This window comes from Orcinus orca, chromosome 15 (assembly GCF_937001465.1).
Source record: "Orcinus orca chromosome 15, mOrcOrc1.1, whole genome shotgun sequence".
NCBI lineage: Eukaryota > Metazoa > Chordata > Mammalia > Artiodactyla > Delphinidae > Orcinus > Orcinus orca.
In genome coordinates this window covers 57,441,671-57,464,821 of record NC_064573.1, presented here as the reverse complement: position 1 = coordinate 57,464,821, position 23,151 = coordinate 57,441,671, and the positions used below count along the sequence as shown (strand labels likewise).

The window sequence follows — 23,151 nt, the reverse complement described above, 5'->3', positions numbered from 1 at the left end:
ATCCCACGCTTAGAGTGATTTCCAAGTTGATAGACTTCTGTGTAGGGTGATGAGTGTATTTCATTTGTTTTGTTAATCGAATGCCACAGATACTTGGTTCTTTTCAGAAAGGTAATAGTATGGTGCCGGGTCCCGCATCCCATGTAAATTAGCAGCTGTCAGTTGGCACACGCCCTGTGGATGGAGCCTGCGTACAGAATGAAAGCGTCCGCCTTCCAGCTGTTGCCATCTTTGTGTTTTGTGTGAATGTAAAGCCCGTCTATTTTACAGCAGCCGATCGTACATGATCCTGAGGGCCACTTTTTTCTTCTACTGTGAGGACAAGGAGAATATCACCGCCAGTCTTTTCAGAACCGGCTCACGCCTGTGTCCAAAACAAACCATGTCCCTGGAGTAAATGGAGAGAGGAAAAAGAAAGGAAGCCATGCAGGGTACAGTCATACATTAATCACCAATGTGATTCGCAAAGTGTGAGGTTAGTGGGCCTGGTTTTTTTTTTTTTTTTAAACAGAGAACAGGAGTATTTATTTATTTTTAAATTTATTTATTTATTTATTTTGGGCTGTGTTGGGTCTTCGTTTCTGTGCGAGGGCTTTCTCTAGTTGTGGCAAGCGGGGGCCACTCTTCATCGCGGTGCGCGGGCCTCTCACTATGGCGGCCTCTCTTGTTGCGGAGCACAGGCTCCAGACGCGCAGGCTCAGTAGTTGTGGCTCACGGGCCTAGTTGCTCCGCGGCATGTGGGATCTTCCCAGACCAGGGCTCGAACCCGTGTCCCCTGCATTAGCAGGCAGACCCTCAACCACTGCGCCACCAGGGAAGCCCCAGTGGGCCTGGTTTTAAATTGGGTTGATGTCCACATAAATTGTCTTTCAAGTTTCTAGAACTTTCAGCTCAAAGTAGCTGTAGCGTCTACCATAGGTCAACTATGGCTTATGAAGAAGCTTCATCCTGTCCCACATCTAGCAACTTAGGCTTAGCATTTTCTTGAATTTTAGGGAGTTTAGAAGTAATCTAATTCAGGTTTTCTCAGTCTCTACTATTAAGTCATTTTTTTGTTCTCAAGGGCTGTTGTGTGCATTATAGGATGTCTGTAACAGCAGCATCCCTGGCCCCTACCCGCTGGGTGTCTGTAGCACTTCTCCGCACTTAGTTGTGACAACCAAAATGTCTCTAGATGTTTCCAAATGTTCCCTGAGGAGGGGCCAGAGAGGGCAGAATCGCCCAGGTTGAGATGGAGCCAAAGGGACGCTGAGACGCCGGCCCCACCCCCAGGGACACAGGGCCGAGTTTGTGGTTTCTGTGTATCGCATCAGGGAGGACGCGCCGGTGTATTTGTGTATTTATTCATTCAGCGGTGCTTTTGAGTACCTGCTGCACGCCAGGCCCAGGCACTGGGAAATACCCAGAATCAATCTGGGGAGGGGGCTTGCCAGGGACTGGCCCCTCAGACTCCACGGGAGAGGTGTGAAAAAGTCAGTGCCTGTGCTGACGAAAAGGCACGTGCTTTCTGAAAGCAGAGAGGGAGGACACCTGCGTCCAGTCCCTGGTGCACAGGCGCTCTTGTTCTGCTCCATGTATGGTCCAGCAGAAGCTGACTTGGCGGGTTGCGCAGTGCAGGGCCAGCCACCTTCCCGCCGCCAGCTGGGTCCCATCGCACCGGCCCCCCCCACCCCCCCACAGGGACCTGTGTCCCAGACAGGAGAAGCCCACGGCTTTAATCAGGCCCTCGTGGGGATGAATGGTGTGTTCAGGGTTGTGTTATTTCCAGATCATTCGTGTGGCCCCTGCTGGCATGTTGCACAAAAGAAGAAAGCTAGTCACTTCCTGCACATTGAAAAATCTCTGTCCTCATCTTCATGCGTTCTCACTGAGTGTTATATTACAAGTGAAGATAATGGGGTCGCCAGAATACATATGCCCTTATGTACGAGGATTGAAAAAGTTCTCCAACGTTTCCTCGGGCTGAATCACTGAAAATATCGGTCAAAACTGAAAATAAAATGAAATAGTTAATAACCTATTTTGAGGGGTGGTTTAATTCACTCACCTTCTTGAAATTATTCTGATTTCCACCTAATCCACTCCTGAGTTTCCATAATGAAGGTCCCATAGTTAGGTAAGTGCTCTGGTCTCTTTTATACCCTCCTTAGGGTCACACTGACCCACCCGCAATGAGGATCTTCCTTCTGGGAATAAGATGAGGGAAACTTTTCAAGAGGGGACAGGAAATGGAGCTTCTCCTCTTCATTTTGTTCCCAGAGTTTGAACGTGCCACCCCTCCCAGACGTGAGATGAAGCTAGAGGGGATGATGGCGCACCTGACCCCGAGTCCCTTTCACTTGGTTGTTGAACCGAATGTGGAAGGAACAGGACCTGCTGTGCCAATGTAACACGTGTTTGTAGCATCCCACTTAGTATCCTGAAATAAAGTTAGCAGGCAAATAACTCACCTATTCAGACTTCCAAAAAGTCAATATAATGTCCATATATAATAAGGGGGAGAAATAAATGGAAGGTAATTTATAGTAAAATGGTATGCGTTTCAAAATGTTTGGGTATGATTAGTCTAGAAAATAAAAGGAAGTCTTTGGATGCTTGTACCTACGGGTGGACTCAGTGTGAAAGTGACCAGTTAAAATGCTGACGCAGGGAGACTGCCTCAGGCAAGGGTGTCTGAGCAGCCATGGCTGCTCCTCCTGAAATGGTAGACAGCATCTGCTGAAATTCCACCTGAAACAAAGTAAAACCGTTCCTCCCTTTACACAGAGTTGCATTCCAGGGAAAGATAGGAAATACGAAAACCATGCAAAATGCTTTTTGATTATATGTAAAATAGAATTTTGTTCAAGGTTTAGAGAAGCATAAATAGGGTTTTCAAATACATGAATGTCAGGTGGGACTGACTCTCACCTTTGAAAAGTGAGAGCCTTTGCAGTAAGTACCCTATTCCATTTTTTATCTAAAAATAGGAATTGAGAATGAAAATTAGTTTTAGCATTTGGGGTTTACTCTTACGTGGTTGGCGTGTAACGTTCTAGTCCTGGTGTGCAAACTGTTTTCCCCCTCATTTGTACTTTTACCTACACGTTGTACCCTGTGTTGTTGCCCCGGCGCAGCTGCAGTTCTGGGTACGTTTTGAGGTTTGGGGTGAGAATGGGGGTGGGACTGGATTCCAGTACATTCTTACAGACTGAATACCATGTAAGAAGAAATGGGGGCTCCAGCTTCCACAAAGTAATATTTTAATGGTGTTTGAAAACTAGCGAGAATTCAGAGGATGAAATGAAATATAGCATATGAAATGAATGCACGGTGATGTCTATAATGGAGCCTATGGGCACTCAAGTTAAATATGTGCCACATACGCTATCACACCCCCGCGTCTCCACGCTCATCCTCGCATATGGCGACTTCGGGTTTATTATTGATTTGGGTAACTATTATTGTCCATGAGAGATATAAGGACATACTCCTCTTTCAGTTCAGCTTGTGGCCACTGTGTAATTAGAATTAGATATAGCATAAGTTTGTGTTTAAAGGGTAGGGCATGTGGTTTTATGAGGTCTTTTTCTGATGATGCAAACTAGAGGTGAGAGTTGGCCAACGCATCAGGCAACTTCAAATTAAAATTGTGTCCTAGTCCAAGAGTGTAAATGGAGGGCACACTGTAAGTCATAGGTCCTGACACTCAGCAGTGAGGCTGGAGGAAGATGTGGGATTCTGAACGGGGCAGCTCACTGGGTTTGGCCTCTGTCTGCCTTGAGGTTGGAGTTCAAAGCCTGGTGTCTCTCTGAACCTGTCTGTAGCCTGCAGTTCTCAGGAGCTGTGTGTTGATTTTGGGGGTGGGTATAGGCCGTGTTCTTGATTATTGCCGGCATGTGCAGAGTGTTCAGGAAGCTCCTCAAGAAGTTTACAAATATCAGACCCACAGATTTTTGCAGTCTTCTTCTTTGATATCATTTCTGGCTTTTCTGTCACTCTTTTGTCTCGTGTTTCACTCTATATCTATAGGCTGAGTGTAGAAACACTTGGGCAAATGCACTCAATGGTTTATCAACTAATAATGGATTTACACGTACACCATATGTAAGGGAAACAGAAAATTGATGTATTAAGTTGTTTAAGGCTTACTCTGTGTTTTGGAAGGCTTGCTGAAGTATAATTTTTGGTAGACTTAACAGAAAAGAACTTTGCAAGGTCAGATGCAGAACATCCTAACTTGGTTTTCCCCCATATTTTTAATTTAGCACTATATAAAGATATTTTTAAAGTTTATTTGGTATTTCTACCGTACTTTATACTTTTAGAGCCTATCCATATGGATGTCAGTTATTACTTTTTTAAAACATGTGCTGATTTTGCTGCACGGTGATTGCTTAAGGTCAGAATTCGTAGTGGCAGTTAACTCCTAGCCAGTGTTTAAGATATCTCTTTGTTTTTATTTAAAAGTTTCTTATTGGATAAAAATGTTACATTTTACAGGTCATCAACTATCAAGAATTTCTGTAATAGAAGAAATGGTTTTCTGAGGGAACTAAACTGATTAGTATTCTGAGTATTTCAGTGTATCATATAAAGAAATTTCATATGAAAGGTCTTCTTAAGGTTAACAATAAAATTTACTATGTTAATTTTCCATTAGTTATATTACCTAAAAGAGTTAGAGTTTGTTATTTTCTAAGATGTAAGTACAGTGACACTTGACATTTTGCTAGCTTTTGAGAAGATAGTAACTTCTGAACTTTGATAAATTATACCCAGTCAGTTAAGATAAAAATGAATAAGAAATAAATGGTTATGGCTGACAATTAACATACAGCCAAAAAAAAAAAAAAAAAAAAGCCCTTAATAAGAAAGCCACTTATACAGTTAGGTGGCACCATTTCCTTTTTCTTTTCAAATATTTGACTAAGTGTAATTAAAATGTAAAGAGGTTTCATGTGACCTTATTTAGATCTAGCCAGATTAAAGACAAATAGGAAAAGTAAGTTAGAAACCAGTTTGAGGTGAAGATCCAGCCCCCGTGTGTTACTGAAACATATCTTCCAACCCATAAGCAGAGAGCAGCTGATTGTTTTAGGACTGCTGAGCAAACATTTGGGGTGCTCTCAAGGGCTCCTGGGGGCAGGCTTCAAGGATCTGGAACCTTAGAGTCATCTGGGACTGGCAGGTGACTTGAGTAGGTGAAGTGGCCTGGATGTAAGATGGGAGGGAGTCGTGGGCTTGCGGTGCCCTGGTGTACATCTGCAGGCCTGTGCCATGTGTTCGTGCCTTTGGGAGTTTGAATCCTTTGTTGCCAGGCTTAATATTCCTTTCTTCTCTATTTTCTTCCCTCACAATCAAAGTCAGAAATCTAGTTATTTAAAATGTTTATGTAATTTCCTGGGTCCTATCTGTCTATCTATCTATTGCTTTTTCTTTTTTTTAATTGAAATACAATATTATGTTAGTTTCAGGTGTACAACATAGTGACTTGACATTTATATACATTACAAATTGATGACCATGATAAGTTTAGAACCATCTGTCACTGTACAAAGTTACTCTGATGTTATTGACTATATTCCCTATGTTGTACATTGCATCTCTGTGACTTATTTTATAACTGAAAGTTTGTACATCTAAACCTCCTGCACCTATTTCACCCAATCCCCCACCTACCTCCTTTGGCAACAGCCAGTTTGTTTTCTGTATCTGTGAGTTTGTTTCTGTTTTGTTTGTTTGTTTTGTTTTTTAGATTCCACATATAAGTGAAATTATATTGTATTTGTCTTTGTTTGACCTATTTCACTAAGCATAATATTCTCTAGGTCCATCCATGGTGTCACAAATGGTGAAATTTCATTCTCTTTTATGGCTAAGTAATATTCCATGTCTGTATGTGTGGATGCTTAAGTTGCTTCCATATCTTGGATAATGTAGATATTGCTGTAATGAACATAGGGGTACATACATGTTTTTGAATTAGTGCTTTTGTTTTCTTCAGATAAATACCCAGAAGTGGAATTGCTGTATCATATGGGAATTCCATTTTTAATTTTTTGAGGAACCGCCATACTGTTTTCCATAGAGGCTGCACCAGTTTACATTCCCATCAACATTGCACAAGTGTTCCCTTTTCTCCTCATCTTCACCAACACTAGTTTTGTTTTGATAATAGCCATTCTGAGTGGTGTGAGGTGATATCTCATTATGGTTTTGATTTGCATTCATGGACCTATTGTCCATCTGTATGCCTTCTTTGGAAAAATGTCTGTTTGGGTCCTCTATCCATTTTTCAGTTGGGTTTGCTTTTTTGATGTTGAGTTGTATGAATTCTTTGTATATTTTGAATATTAACCCCTTGTCAGATACATTGTTTGCAAATATCTTCTTTCATTGAGTAGGCTGCTTTTTTGGTTTGTTGATAGTTTCCTTCACTGTGCAAAACCTTTTTAGTTTAATTTGATGTAGTCTCATTCGTTTGTTTTTGCTTTTGTTTTCCTTGACTGATGAGACACATCCAAACAAATATTGCTAAAACCCATGTCAAAGAGCATGCTTTGTTTTGTTCTAGGAATTTTATGGTTTCTGGTGTTAGATTTAAGTCTTTAATCAATTTGATGTTTATTTCTGTATATGTGAAAGAGTAGTCTAGTTTGATTCTTTTGCGCATAGCTGTCCCGTTTTCCCAGCAACACTTATTGAAGAGGTTGTCTTTTTCCTGTTGTATACTCTTGTCTCCTTTGTTGTAGATTAGTTGAGCACTATTCTGTTTTGATTACTATAGCTTTATAGTATAGTCTGAAATCAGGGAGCATGATACCTCCAGCTTTGTTCTTCTTTCTTAAGATTGCTTTGACTATTAGGGGTCTTTCGAGGTTTCATACAAATTTTAGGATTATTTGTTACATTTCTGTGAAAAGTTATTCAATGCATTGAATCTGTAGTTTGCTTTGGATTACATGGACATTTTATCAATATTAATTCTTCCAATCCATTAGCATGGTACATCTTTCTAATTGTGGCATCTTCAATTTATTTCATTAATATCTTATAGTTTTCAGAGTACAGTTAAATTTATTCCTAGATATATTATTTAAATTTATTCCTAGATATATTATTAGTTAATTTTATTAAAATTAAATTTATTCCTAGATATATTATTCTTTTTGATGCAGTTGTAAATGGGATTGTTTTCTTAGTTTCTCTTTATAATAATTTGTTATCAGTGTATAGAAATGCAACAGATTTCTGTATATACTGATTTTGTATCCTGCAATTTTACTAAATTCATTTATTAGTTCTAACAGTTTTTGGTGGAATCTTAAGGATTTTCTATATATAGCATCATGTCATGTTCAAATGCAGGCATAGCTTGGAGATATTGGGCGTTTGGTTCCAGACAACTACAAGAAAGCAAATATTGCAATAAAGTGAGTTACATGAATTTTTCAGTTTTCCAGTGCATATAAAGTTTATGTTTGCACTATACTGTACTTTATTAAGTGTGCATAGCATTATGTCTAAAAACATGTGCTTACCTTAATTAAAAATTACTCTATTGCTAAAAATGCTAGACGTCATCTGAGCCTCCAATGAGTCTTAGTATTACCATCAAAGACTACTGATCACAGATCACCATAACAAATATAATAATAATGAAAAAGTCTGAAATGTGAGAATTACAAAATGTGATACAAAGACACAACATGAGAAAATCCTGTTAGAAAAATGGTGCGAATGGACTTGCTCAATGCAAGGTTTATACAAATGTTCTATTTGTTAAAAAAATACAAACAAACAATGTCTGTGGAGTACAGTAAAGCAAAGCACAATAAAACAAAGTGTGCTGGTAGTGACAGTTTTACTTCTTCCTTTCCATTTTGGGTTCCTTTATTTCTTTTTCTTGTCCAGTTACTGACTTCCAGTGCTATGTTGATTAAAAGTGGCGAGAGTTGGCATCCTTGTCTTGTTCCTGATCTTGGAAGAAAAGCTTTATGGTTTTTACCACTGTGTATAGTGTTAGCTATGGGCTTGTCATGTATGGCCTTTACTATGTTGAGGTACATTTCTTCTACCAGGTTGTTCAGAGTTTTTATCATGAAATTATGGTGAATTTTGTCAAATGCTTTTTCAGCATCTGTTGAGAAGATAATATGATTTTATCCTTCATTTTGTTAATGTGGTGTCACATGGATTGAGTTAGGGATGTTGAACCATCCTTGTATCTCTGGAATAAATCCCACTTGTTCATGGTGTATGATCCTTTTGATGTGTTGTTGTATTTGGTTTGCTAATATTTTGTTGATGATTTTGGGATATTGGCCTGAAATTTTCTTGTCTGGTTTTCATATCGGGGTAATGGTGCTTCATGGAATGAGTCTGAAGCATTCCTTGCTTTTCAGTTTTTTGGAATACTTTGAGAAGGATAGCTATTAACTCTTTAAATGTTTGGTAGAATTCACCTCTGAAGTCGTTTGGCCTGGATTTTTGTTTGTAAAGAGTTTTTTGATTACTGAATCCATTTCTTTACTAGTGATCACAGATTTTCTGTTTCTTCCTCCTTCAGTCTTAGAAGATTATATGTTTTTAGAAATTTATCAGTTTCTTTTAGGTTGTCCAGTTTGTTGGTGTGTAATTATTAATAGTAATCTCTTGTGATACTTTGTACTTCTATGGCATTGATTGTAACTTCTCTTTCATTTCTGATTTTATGTATTTGGGCCCTCTCTCTCTTTGTCTTGATGAGCTCAGCTGAAGTTTTATCCATTTTGTTTATCTTTTCAAAGAACCAGCACTTAGTTTCATTGATCATTTCTATTATTATTATTATTTGGTTTCTATTTCACTTATTTCTGCTCTGATCTTTCTTATTTCCTTCCATCTACTAACTTTGGGCTTCATTTGTTCTTCTTTTCTAGTTCCTTAGGATGTCAGGTTAGATTGTTTATTTGAGATTTCTCTTGTTTCCTAAGGTAGGCTTGTATTGCTATAAACTTCCCTCTTAGAACTGCTTTTGCTACATCCCACAGATTTTGGAATGTTGTGTTTCCATTTTCATTTGTTTCCAGCTATTTTAAATTTTCCTCTTTGAATTTCTTTGTTGACCCATTGCTTGTTTAGTAGCATATTGTTTAGCCTCCACATATTTGTGTTTTTTTCCAATTTTCTTTTTGTAATTGATTTCTATTTTCATACCATTGTAGTTGGACAAGATGCTTGATAGGATTTTAGTCTTATTAAATTTATTGAGACTTGCTTTGTGGCTTAACATGTGATCTTTCCTGGAGAATGTTCCATGTGCACTTGAAAAGAATGTGTATTTTGCTGTTTTTGAGTAATTTTCTATATTTATCTATTAAGTTCATGTGGTCTAAGGTATCATTTAAGGCCAATGTTTTCTTATTGATTTTCTGCCTAGGTAACCTATACATTGTTGTAAGGGGGATGTCCAAGTCCCTTACTATTGTATTATTGTCAGTATGCCCTTTATGTCTGTCAGTATTTGCTCTGTGTATTTAGGCGTCCCTATGTTGGGTGTATAGATAGATACGAGTGTTATATTCTCTTGTTGGACTGATCCTTTTATCATTATGTAATGTCCTTCTTTGTCTCTTGCTACAGTCTTTGTTTTAAAATCTATTTTGCCTGATACAGGTATTGCTACCTCAGCTTTCTTTTTGTTTCCAGTTGCATGGAATATCTGTTTCCATCCCTTCAATTTCAGTCTGTGTGTGTCTTTACATCTGAAGTGAGTCTCTTGTAGCAGGATATGTATGGGTTTTGTCTTTCTTATCTATTTGGCCACCTTATGTCTTTAGATTGGAGCATTTAGTCTGTCTGCATTTAAAATAATTATTGATAGGTATGTACTTATCACCATTTTGTTAATTGTTTTCCCTCTCTTTTTTGTCATTATTCTCTGTTCCTTTCTTCTCTTAGTCTCTTCCCTTGTGATTTGATGATGTACTTTAGTGTTGTGTTTGTAGTTTTTCTCTTTATCTTTTGTGTATCTGTGTTTGGTTCTTGGTTTATGGTGACCATGAGGTTCATACGTGACAACCTATTTATACAGCAGTCGATTTTAAGTTTATGGTTGCTTAGTTTGGGTGCATTTTTAAAGCACTGCACTTTCACTCCTCTCTTTCATGTTTTATGTTTTTGACATCATATTTTGTATCTCTGTATTTTGTGTATTGCTTAACAAATTATTTTAGATATAAGTTATTTTACTACTTTTGTCTTTTAATTCTCATACTGTCTTTACGGGTGGTTGATCCACTATGTTTACTATATATTTGCCTTTACCATTGAGAGTTTTTCTTTTGTAATTTTTTTTGTTTCTAGTTATGGACTTTTTCATTTAAGGAAGTTCCTTTAACGTTTATCATAAGGCTGGTTTTTTGGTGGTGAAGTCCTTTAGCTTTTACCTGTTTGGGAAACTCTTCTTCTCTCCTTCAATTTTGAATGATAACCTTGCTGGGTAGAGTATTCTTGGTTGTAAATTTTCTCCTTTCAGTCTCTTCCTGTAGAGTTTCTGCTGAAAAATCAGCTAATAGTCTTATGGCAGTTTCTTTTACATAACTAGTTGGTTTTTTTCTTGCTGCTTTTAAGATTTTCTCTTTATCTTTAATTTTTGACATTTAATTTTGATGTGTCTTGGTTGTGGGTCTCTGGGTTCATCTTGTTGTAACTTGCTGAGTTTCTTGGACTTGGATGTTTGTTTCCTTTACCAGGTTAGGGAAGTTTTCAGCATTATTTCTTCAAATATGTCTACTGCCCCTTTCTCTCTCCTTTCTTTTTCTGGGGCCCCTATAATGTGAATGTTAGTACACGTAATGTTGTCTCCGAGGTCCCTTAAATTAGGCTCCTTTTAAAATTCATTTTTCGTTTTGCTGTCGCAGTTGGATGGTTTCCACTACCCTGTCTTTCAGATTGCTGATCCTTTTCTTTTGCATCCTCTCATTTGCTGTTGTTTCCCTTTAGTGTATTTTTTCACTTCAGTTTCTCTGTTTTGTGGTTCTGATTGGTCTTTTTTTTATATTTTCTGTTTCTTTTTTGAAGTTCTCGCTGACTTCGTCCATTCTTCTACTGAGTTCAGCGAGCATCTTTACGACTTCTTCTTTGAACTGCTTATCAAGCAAATTTCTTATCACACTGTGATATCATTGTTTCATATCAGTTGTTTTCTTGATATGGATTTTTTGGATATTGGGCTCTTTAGGTGATAATTTGAAATAGAGATTGGATGTCTAGTTGTTCTGGCATTTTGATTTTTATAACAACTTGAAAAAATGTAGTTGCACATAGTTAATGACAAAAAGTGGCAACAGTTAACACAGGTTTGCTCAGCTTTTTGAACTTGGCATAAATAGGCTGCTTGTAGGTTTTAGTAGCTTTTAAAATAATAAAAAAAAGTTTTTGTTTGTTGTTTTTCATGCTTGTGCCCCAGTATCTTGCACTGTGGTGCTCAGAAATATGAAACACACTCTGTCTTTGGACTTCCCTGTTGATTATCTTGTGGACAGTTTGTCTTGGTCCTTCTCTGGTTAGTCCTGCCCTGCTGCACTTCTTTCCTCCCTTCCTTTGGTGTCTCAGATCATCTAAGTTTCGTCTTAGTCTAGTTGGTTTTTGTGCTCATACTTCATCAGCATTTTTTGTTCATTTCCTCAGAATTCCTAAACATCCATTTTTACACTTAAAATGTTTACATCTTTGAATAAACATTCAAAACTGTCCTGCCTGGGTCTGTCTCCTCCTTGCTTATAGCCTTAAAAAAATTTTTTTTAATTGAGTTATAGTTGATTTTCAACGTTGTGTTAGTTTCAGGTGTACAGCAAAGTGATTCAGTTATACATATATATATAAATATATTTATAGTTCCCTGTAGGTCCTTGTTGGTTATCTATTATATATGTGTGTGTGTGTGTGTGTGTGTGTGTGTGTGTGTGTGTATAAATAAACAAATATATATAAAATAGTGTATATAGAGCAGCTTCCTGGGGTCTGTGACAAAGTCCTCAGATGAAAGCTGTGGGGTCCACAGCATCTTCAGGGCTGTGAGGTGCTCAGCAGAGAGGGCTGGTGGTTTCTCTGCAGAGCAGGGCGCTGGGGTCTGGGTCCGCTCCTACTGCGTGGCGGATACTGGCAGCACCTGTCCCACTTCCTTGTTCCTGGCTGGCCTTGGCTGTCTCACCTCTGCCAATCCTGGCGGGGTGATCCCTTGTGCAGTGCCCCGATAGCTTGGGGAGGTGGTCGCTCACCTGGCTCTCCTTCTCCTGCCAAGGGGATCTCCGTCAGGCTAGGGAGCCCCCCTGGTGCTGAGCACTGCCAGCCTGGGAGGTGGGGTCATGCAGAATTAAATCCTTCTTCCTGCCTATTTGGTGCCGTTGTTCTCAGGCTTGTTGCTCTACCCCATTGCTGAAGCTTCTTAATTGGACTCCCGAGCTCTCTCAGAGCTATTTGGTTGGGGGATCGCTGGCTAATTGTTAGTGGAGGGATGGAGGCTGGGGTTTCCTACTCCGCCGTCTTGATGATGTCAGAAACCTCAGATTGCTTTCCAAAAGCACATCGTTTATCCAGCAGCAGGAAGGTACCTTTCCTCCTGCATCTCTAGCCAGGGCTTCTTTTAATTTCATGTCAATCTGATGGGTATAAAAGGTATCTCATTATCATTTTAATGTGCATTACCTGGAGTCTATTTGAGCATCTTTTCACCTGTTTGTTGGCTGCTTTGCTGCTCTGTGCCTCCGTAACTCTGGATAATGTGTCTGTGCCTCTTTACCTCGTTGTATCTGTTTTCATATACTGTCTGTTGACATTCAGATGGGAAGGACGAGAATTGTTCTCATGCTGCTTCCCTCCCTTCTCTTCCTTTCGGTGTGATTGTTTCTTGTCCTGGCAACTTTTGATCATCTCACTTGGCTCCTCCTTATCAAGAGTAGGATATTTTCACCCTCTGTTTTCTTCCATCTTCCCCCATTTCTACAGTTTACCTTCTGTTAGTTACACTTGAATGTTGTGGAAGATGTAAAGAATTGTATTTTATGCCCTAGCCACAGCCATGTCTCCTCTGTTTTGCCCACTAGGAGTCTTTAAAGGTTGAAAGCCAGTAAAATGTGTCTAAAGCATAATGTTAAAGCAGAAGGGCCCAGAGATACCACTGAAACCAGGACTTCTCAAACTCTTCCATCAAAGTGGCCAAATGCCAGTTGAGAAAAAAGATAGTTCTTTCACGAACGCAAACTTTTATGTACATATTCAGGCAGTGTCTTCTCTTCCACTCCCATCATATACCAGTTTTCTTTTATGATAAATAAAACTGATAAACAGATTACTCCCTGAATCTGTTAATACAGTTAGCTTTCTGGGAAGATTTGTGAAATTGTATTGTGACTTTGAGTACTCGTATGGGGATCCTAGTTTGAGAAGCACAAATCTAATTCTTTGCTTCATTTTGTGGACACGGGAGTCATAGCACAGAGAGATGGTGTGATTTGCCCAAGTTCTCTTAGGTGAGGACCTCATATTTCAGGGTCCATTGTGGCTCCTAAGACTTCAGTTTGGTAGATGATCTATGCTCAGGCCCAACCTGTATTTCCAGTCTTATTTTCTCTTGAGTATGTTCAGGCCAAAAACCTTGGAGTCATTTTTCTTTCTACATAATCCAGTCTGTCATCAGATCCTGGTGGCTCTGTCTCTGAAGTGTACCCAGCCTCTGGCCACTTCTTATGTCCTTAGACACTGCCACCTCTGTCCAAGCCATCGTCATCTCACCTGGACCACAGCTGCAGGTTCTCGATTGGCCTCCCTGTTTATAGCCTTGCCTTCCACGGGGTCCATTCAGGTCTTGTCTGTTCAGAACCCTTTAATCGCATTCACGTTTCATTCATAGTTAAAGGAGAGCCCTTTCCATGATCTGCAAGTCTTTCGTCGCTGGCTCTCCTCTGCCTTCCTGACCCGTCTCCTACCTTCTCCCCCAGCTTACTCTGCTCTGTCACTCTGGCTTCCTTGTTATTCCTTGAGCAGGTTAGTGGGCAGCTAGCTACCCCAGGACATTTGCACTTCCCTTTGCTGGGAACTCTCCTCACACAGCTGTGTCAGTCTTTCGTGCCCTCATTCCTTCAGATTTGTGTTCAGATTGTACCTTATCTGAAGGTAGGGGCGTCTCTGACCTTAGCACTGATCACTGCCTGACGTCTGTGTCACATGTTTACTTGGTGGTGGTCTCTCCCTGGCTAGGATGCAGGCTCTAGGAGAACAGGGACCTTTCGTTTGTTCACCATTATATGCAATGTGTGAACAGTGCCCAGCAGCAAGTGTTCAGTAAAAATCTCTGTTGGAAAAAGAATGAATCTTTGTGTATTGCTCCCCGGCCTCAATGTCTGACTCTGGTCAAACAGTTATTCTATGAAATCCCAGACATTTCTCACATGCCATCTGTGCCAAGGCCCTGGGCTCCCCTTCCTGTCATGCCTTTGCTCTCAATGTTCACATTTTCTCAAATGTTTTTCCTTTTCTCTACTTGTTCAGATCTTCCTTTTCTTCAAGCACAACGCAAGTGCAGTTTCTTCAGCGAAGACCTTCGATCCCCGTGTTGAGTTGAGCACTTTGTTCTCGTGTGCTCAGTGTGCTATTTGCAGTTCTATTTATTACCTTGCAACTTGAGTTACAGTTATTTATATACATGGCTGATCTCTCCTCCTGGGTGGCAGGAGCCTTCAGGAAATCCCTGTATTTCCCAAGTGCTTGTTCTGGTGTTTTGGTGCCAGATACCCGTGAAGTGACGGGAGAAGTGAATTATATGGGTACTTAGGCCTTTACCCATGGCGCTGGCTCAGATTTAGAGACAGGTGCAAATTCTAGCTGATGTAAGGAATACTGAAGACTTGGGTGATATTTTTAAAGATAATATTAGAAATTAAAGGACTGGCAATAGGAACCATATGGGGATTGAGTTTATCTGCCTTTTTGGAGAGAGATTTAGGAATAAGGAAGGGTTTTTCAAAAGTAATGTTGAACAATTACTCTTGCCTTTAAAAAAGTAAAGAATTAATTTATATAGTAACTAATGATTTTTTTCTTATTTATTTATTTTTATTTATTTTTTATTGGAGTATAGTTGCTTTACAGTGTTCTGTTAGCTTCTACTGCTCAGCAAAATGAATCAGCCACACATATACATATATCCCCTTCCTTTTGGATTTCCTTCCCATTTAGGACACCACAGTGCATTAGTAGAGTTCCCTGTGCTATACAGTATGTTCCCATCAATTGTCTATTTTATACATAGTATCAATAATGTATATGTGTTAATCCCAGTCTCCCAGTTCCTCCGTCCCCACCCCTTCCCCCCTTGGTATCCGTACATTTGTCCTCTAGTCTGTGCCTCTGTTTCTGCTTGGCACATAAAGTCATCTCTACCATTTTTCTAGATTCCGCATATATGCGTTAATATACGGTATTGATTTTTCTCTTTCTGACTTACTTCACTCCGCATGACAGACTCTAGGTCCATCCATGTCTCTAAAAATTTAAACCTTAACTTGTGAAAGGACTTTGGACTAATAGTTTTAAAGCCCTGACATGTTTTCTTGGTGACCTTGAGGAGTGGTTAAAGCACTGCTGCTCTGCATGAAGGTGGTGGTGGGTTTACAGCAGGGCTCCCCAACCCTCGGGCCACAGACCGGTACTGGTCCGCAGCCTGTTAGGGACCAGGCGGCACAGCAGGAGGTGAGCGGCGGGCGAGTCAGCGAAGCTTCATCTGCTGCCCCCTGTCGCTCGCATTACCGCCTGAGCCATCCACTCCCCCCTGCCCCCGGCCTGAGGAAAAATTGTCTTGCACGAAACCGGTCCCTGGTGCCAGGAAGGTTGGGGACCGCTGGTTTAGAGGGGTGAAGTCTGTACCTTGCTGCACATGGTGCTTCTGCACGGTACCCGAGTCATCTCTCTCCTGTATTAGTGACGGTTGGAAGTCTTTACCTTCTCCTTTCAGCTTTTTATCACACTCTGACTGCTCAGAAATACTGAGATCTTTGGCTTTGAACTTGTCAACTTCCCTTCCTTCTACCTTCAAATCCCGGTGCTGCCCTCTGATGGGTCTTGGGTGGGGAGTGACGGATTCTAAGCCACGCCTCTTAGACAGGCGTCCTGGGGCACCTCAGATTCAGTGTGTCCTGACTTAGCTCATTACCTTGTGCCCTGCTTTTGCCCCTCTGCCTATTTCTTGGTGAAAGACACTGTTTGTGGTGTTGCCCAAGGTGGAAATTTGACACCCCCGTCCCTTCTTTCCTTCTTATTGCCTGTGTCTGTCTGTCTCCAAGTCCTACCTGATTCCACAGCACCTTCTGTTTGCATTCTTCTCTGCTTCGCCATCTTCACTGCTGGGGTTAAGTCATCATCACCTCTTTCACGAAGCCCTCATGTACTGGCTGCGTCCTGTGCACAGGCACGTTCCAGGTGCTGGAGCTGCAATGATAAAGAAGCTCCCTTGGAACCGGTTGGAGGTGGGAGGAGAGCAGGGTGAGTTTGCAGGCTAGGGTCAGAGGTCAGCCGGCTGGGCAGAGGGTTAGTTAGGTCAGGAGGCACCTGTGGGCCAGGTGAGTCTGGACTTTATCTTCGGACAGTGGAGCCACTGACGGGTGGTCAGCAGGGGAGAAATGAGGTCATTAGGGCATTTTAGGGCCACATCTGGACGGTGGACTTAGAGGCAGAAAGCCTAGAGTTACAGTGATGATTAGGGTGATGCAGCGATCTCGGCGGTCCCGGAGAAGAGCGCCAGGGAGTCGGTATTTGGATTCCCTGTGTGGACGTCTACATTCACGAGGTCAAATCTGAGTTCCGCTGGAGTAGCAACCCAGATTCCCAAATGCACTATAGCAGAACCTTTTGGGAAACCAACATTTTTTTTTTCATCTTATTGAGAATGTCTTTAGAATGTGAAAGCTTGATTGCATTGGGTCTGAAATGAATGTCATTTAAATATTGAATTAATTAAAAGCCCGGCTTCTGAATACTTTTCCGTAGATTTCATGCTCCTTTAGGAATTTCATTCTGCCTTGTGTTTTAGCATTGGCAGTAAATACTGGCCGTGGAAGAGCTGTGTCGAGGGCAGTGATGGTGCGAGGGGTGGCGGTGGTCTGAGTGGATCCCCCTCTTCGTGGTGGGAGGGAGTGGCCTCCAGAGGCGGGCAGATGACTGGGGACCAGGCCCGGCTGTGGAGGGGTAGGTGGTAACCCTTCCTGGGGAGACAGCGCTCAGCCTGTAACCGGCACCTGGTCAGCAGAATTTAATCAGCCGTTTGGAATTTTAGGCACAATCATGGAAGAGGTGATTGGTTTCTCTCTTTGTCCAGCTTTTTGTCCCCATGTGTCTCCCACACATTTGTTGACACCGTGTGTTAGGTGCCACCTTACGAAAAAGTGGGGACTTTGCAGATAAGGCACATCGGCCCTGCCTTTTGTCTGGAAGGGGGGGCATTATGAGGGCTTTTATTTTGTAGCTTTCTTCATAAAACTGTTTAACAGATACCTGTGTGCCAGGCTTCGTTCTTAGAACTTCACCCATATTGACCCATTTAATCCTCACAACAGCTCAGCAAGTGACCTGTGTCACCGTGTCAGCCGTGACCTGTGTGGTAGGTGCTGTTATTATCAGCATTTTACACGTCAGGGACTCGGGCACAGAGGGAGGAACTTGCCCAAGTGGCCCAAGTCCCACAGCCCTCAGGTGGCGGAGCTGGATTTAAACCCAGAGACAGAGCAGGAGGGGTGTTAAAGGAGGCCGTGTGTCCATGGGGTAAAGGGGGCCACCAGGTAGGGCTTTTGTTCCACTTTCATGCTTTGGGAGACCAGTGATGCACGTGGAAAACAAAAGATTAGAACAGTTTAAGAAATCCTCTTTTTAGACACATACTTTCTAAAGTACATCGTTTCTAAAGTATATCTTTCTATATCATTTCTGCTATAAATTTCTAAGACCATCCTTTAAAGAAGAAAACAGTTTAGCTTCGTCCGTCACCTAGGAAAAGAAACAAACACAGTTTCTACTTGGATTAGTCTGTCACTTTCAAATTTACTTTATTTAAAAAATATTTTAGTCTATAGAAATGGTGGAGTGGGCGTATGTTTTTGTTCATTCACTTGACATTTGGGCACATCTGAAGCAGTTTATAAACCAAGGCCTACGCCATAATTCCCTTTTGCTTCTGGGGTTACCCTCTGGCTCCCGGGAAGATGTGCTTTGTGCAGTGACTAGTTTTGCTTTGCTGACACTGGGTCAGTGTCCTTGTTTATGGCAGGAGTCACCGGAGTTTTGGGTAGAGGGACTTCTTTGTTGGTTTCATCACATCTTCAGGTTCTCGCTGGGTGTGTAGGGGGTGTGCAGGGCGGACGGGAGCGGACAGGAGTGGGGGTTTGCTGTGCTTGGCCGCTGACCCTGCAGTGTGTAAACCAGAGAGGAACCAACACATCAGGGACCCTGGGTAGAGACACTGCCTGGTTTCTGCGTAAGGAGCTCACAGAGGAGGGGAGAGCCTGTGGAAAGCTGAGGAAAGGCAAAACGTTGTGTCTGCCTTTTGGGGAGGTTTGATAAAGGACCGCTGCGTGCAGGTTATTTCTCTTCTGCGTAGGAGACAAGCTGCCCTGTTCCCAGCATGGAGGGGCTGCGGAGACAAGGATGGGGGGACTGGAGAGCCTTCCAAAATCTACAAAATCACATCTTCAGGGTGCAGCCTCATTCTTTTTCTTGGGGGATTTTTTCCCCCCAGAATATTGTGGGTGGAGGGACCTGGGTTTAAATCTTAACATAAAATGTAATCAAATGTATATTATTTTGCATCATTTCCAGTTTTAGATGATGATTTCCTAAAAGGAAAAATAGTGCATGTATTAATGTGCTCTGTAACGACAAAGCGCTTAACTAACATTCTGTGTCATCCTGTGCTAGGGAGATACTGAATTTAAAATTTTCTTCCCATTTGCAAAATGTAATTATAGTGGCTTTAATTCTTGGAGGAAAAGGTTTTTAGGTGAAAGAAATAAGTCAGACCACATTGTTCCTTTTTTTTGTTTTTTAAGAAAAATGATCCCAAACAAAAATTGAAGCAATTTATATATTTGCAAAAAGTATGTGTTTGTCTATTGGGTTATGACTAGGGTGATCATGTATTTGAATAATATACAAGGCAGAGCAGTTTGGAGCGTGAAAGGGGGAACTTATGGACGAGAGACAGTAGGTCAGCAGGTGTGACCGGACTGTCCTGTGCAAGCCAAGAGCTTTGATCACCCTCAGCATAAGAACGCTTGCAAAAGAATGAATGTTTCAAAAAGGAGAATAAAGTAAAGAGTCGCACATTTTTATTTAATATGGAAGAGAACTATAATTGGATCTGGGATTTGACTTTACCCTACTTACAGACTAGAAAGTTCGCCTCTTGCTGTCAGAAGACAGGAGGTTCCTGGGTCAGGGAGGAGGGGTTTGCTGTTCTGGGCTTCAGCACGTTTGTGGGGGTCTCCCTCGCCCTCGGGCCCCGCCAGGCAACTTGAGACCCAGGTGGAGGCTGTGCACACGATGTGTTTGCGTCACAGCCGGCTCACACACCAAGGGGCTTCTGGCACCTTCTGTAGCAAGCAGTAGGTCACCCTTCGCTGAGGCGGAGTCGGGTGGGCAGAGGTGGAGAGGGGAGGAGAGCTTAGCTCACCTGGCAAGGTGACTGGCTGCATGGACGACCCTAGGAAGTGGCCTGGGTGAAGGAGCAGTCCGGCCCTGGCCCAGCTGCCAAGATGCAGAGGAGGACTGTCTCCCAGCAGGTCTGTTTTCAGTGTGTGGTCCTTATGGCTTTATGTTTGTTGCATCGAAGTAGGAGGTGAAGAAGCCCTACTGGGGAGAGGCTCATGGAGTTTAGAAGGGCTTTTTTATGGTGATACTGATAAGCTTCCTGAGAAACTGAGCCAGGCGTTTTTTCAAAGAAATACGAGGCTTAGAGATCAAATTATTAGGCTTCCTGCTTCATTGTACGCTGGCATCTATTTTCTTAACGTCGGTTAAGTGACGTATTCCTTTGTGGCTGAGTACCCTCCACTATGACCAGGCACCCGTACGTAGTCCTGTTTATCAGTTCAGTAAGCTGTGGGGTGGGCCGGCTTTGGAAGACGCAGTCTGCTGCAGTAGGGGGGTTTTGGTGAAATTTCAGAGGAGTGTTTGCCAGGCAGGATTCGCTTTCCTTAGGATCGTGGAGTGTTCTGGGTGTGCCCCCCTTCCCTGAGGCTGGGCTGGGCTGAGGCTGGGCTGCCCTCGGGTCAGGTCCGAGCATCCTCACGTCCCCAAGAGGCTCTCTCCAGGGCCACCTGGTCCTCTTCCTCCCTCACCAAGATGTACTTTCCATGTATGTTTGCGGAACTCTGCTCTTCTGCTAAGTGCTCTGAGTGTGTAACTCCTGGATAGTCAGCTACTAACGGTGTGAACCAGGGGCTGGCAGACTAGGCTCATTGGCCAAACCTGAGCCACTACCTGTTTCTGTAAATATTTTGATTGGAACCCAGCCAGGCCCCTTTGTTTACATGTGGCCTGGGGCTCCATTCATAGGACAGCAGTAGAGTCGAGTCAAAGTCATTGCAACAAAGACTGTATGACCCTCAAAGCCTAAATGTTTACTGTCTGGCTCTTAAAGGAAGAGCTCTCCAACCCCTGGTCTAAGTTAATAAATCCACCAGACAGTACACTCCGTGATGTGTCTGGGTCTTTCCAGCTCCAAAATGCTATGTGCGTAGAAAGCACTTTGTCCACACTTGATAAACGAAGGATGAACATGACATTTAGTGAAAGGGCTGGTCCACGGCCACACACCTCAAGAGTGTATGTTATGGGGGCGGAACTTTAGCCCAGGTGACTCACCTGGGGAGTCGGTGGGAGGCCCCCTCTGGTCACCTTCTCTCAGCCTTCCAGCCTCTTCTCTGCAGTACCTCAGCCCCTCTGCGTCACACGTGAACTTCACTCCTGGGACTTCATCTCTTTTGATCAGCCGTGGGTGTGATGTGCCGTGCAGCCTGCGCAGGAGCTGGAATCCCTGCTCTGCAGGGGCCTTGGGTGCCGCGTCGCTGACACGCCTGGTGTCCACTGAAGAGCCAGCACGCTTGCCCTTTGCTGCGAGAAGACCTGGCTTTGCGGAGCTCATTTAGAGGCAGCTTGTCATTTTCTTACATTTTTCCTTTATGTGGGGACATTAGAACCCAGCTTCCCCGGGACATAAAGGGCTCGGCCGTGTCCTGGGCACCACAGTCGGGTGCACAGGTGAGGGGTGGGACAGAACAGAATCCTGACCTTCACCCCTGTATCTAGCAGTCAGCCAGCTCTGTCCATCCTTCCTTTATAGTGTCTTTCGCTACTTTTTCTCCTCTCCTTGCGGACACCTCTCGTTACTTTACACCTGGGCTGTTGTATCAAACCTCTAGCTGGGCTCTGGGGCTCCCTGAACCTTGTTCTCATCCTGTGAGTGTCATCACAGATCTATTCCTTATCCCTCTGCTTAGCTTTCAGAGCCCTCTAAGCAGTCGTCCTTAGCAGTGTTAGTTCCTCAAGTCCCCATGATACACGGTCTCCTGTGGATCTGAGCTCTTCCTGGTCTGAGCCATTGCTCTTGTTATCCCTGGTCCGGGATGACCTGTGTAAGTACCCTTCCATCCGCTAGTTTAGGGTGTCTCAACCTCAGCTCTGTGGACGTTTTATGTCCAATAGTTCTTTGTTGCGGGGGCTGCCGTGTGCTTTGTAACGTGTGTAGCGGTGTCCCTGGCCTCTACCCACTAGAAGCAAGTAGCACTCCCTGCCTCCGTCCCCTGGGGACAGGGTCATCCTGTTGACAACCACTGCCCTTGCAGGGTCACAGCGCTGTCCCTCCCGAGGCCCTCTGTCCACTCGGGTGCTACCTCTCCTCTCCCTTGACCCCTGCAGGGCTTGTCCATACCCTGCATTGAACTTTTAATTAGACAGTTTTGTTTGCTAGTTGTTTTAAGTGAATCAGTCCTGTTTCCATAATTGGGTTGTCAGCTCCTGAAGTCAGGGACCGTGAGGTATGCTACCACTGTGTGACTTTTAGGAAGTTACTTACACTCTCTATACCTTAGTTCTCTTACCTGAAAAATGGGGATATATCTTATCTTATATCCCTTAATTATCCCTTATATCTCAGGGTTGACATGTAAGAGCTTAAAAGGAGGGGTTCTTGGATCGTGATCACGTAATAAAGAACTGTTCAGCTGTTCCTACTGTCTCTAGCAAAGCAGTTAACCTGATGGATGGTCAAGTTGTTTTGCTTTTACTTCTTTGGGGAAGTGACTGGGATGGGAGTAGGTGGGCTGTGGCCTCAACAAAGATGGTTTGGTGTCCTCTCTCCCACGTTTGTATCCCACACACTGTATGCTGGTGATGTCGAATAAAAATAAGGACCAAATAAGTGCTTCACCCCTAGTCATGGAAGAGCAACATAGAGCAGATTCCTGGTGGGCTTGGGAGACTGCAGTTTCCATGGGCTGTGAGTGCCTGTGTGCGTGTGTGCGTGTGTGTGTGTTTTCGCCCAGGGGAAACTTTGGCAGCTCAAACAAAATTTCAACCAAATCTTTCTTCCATGTTCCTCCCAGAGCTTGGATTTGAATTCTGGTTTCATGGCTTACTAGCCTGGTGACAAACTGTAAACCCTGGAGCCCCTGTTCCTTTATAAAGTGGGACTGTGATACTGTTACCTACTCCACTGAATGTCGCACCCATATTTTTTGAGTAAAGCTCATGGCAGCTGTTAAAAGCCAACATAGTCCCTTGTGCCCATCGCCACGGATCATGCTGCGCCTTCCGCATGGCCGGGGGCATCTGGAGATGCAGAGGGGGTCCTGGCAGCAGCCGCCCCTCGGAGTGCTTTGTCTAAGAACGGCCTGCCCTGGAGCCAGGCAGCTTCTGGCGGGTTCGGATGAACTAGCGGCTCCAGCTCCTGGGCGAAGGGTGTGGTGGTGACCGTGGGTCTCGGCTTTCCAGAGAAGGCTCAGCCCGTGTGTCCGTGTGTCCACAAAGCCTCTGCCGGTGGGAGGGTTAGTCCTTCGACCTCCTGGACCGGGCGGGGTGGCGGGAGTGCGGGTGTGGCGGCGGGAGTGCGGGTGGGGCCGTTCTCAGCAGGAGGCTGCTCAT

General features: G+C 43.1%; 1 protein-coding gene across 1 annotated transcript in view; it reads left to right on the top strand.

Moving 5' to 3' along the window:
- The first annotated feature begins 276 nt into the window (after positions 1-276).
- Positions 277-23,151, top strand: part of L3MBTL4 (L3MBTL histone methyl-lysine binding protein 4) — a 352,526-nt gene continuing 329,651 nt past the window's right edge. The window contains exon 1 of the mRNA XM_033439375.2: positions 277-475. The gene's annotated coding sequence lies outside the window, so the exon portion shown is untranslated. The remainder of the gene's footprint in view (positions 476-23,151) is intronic.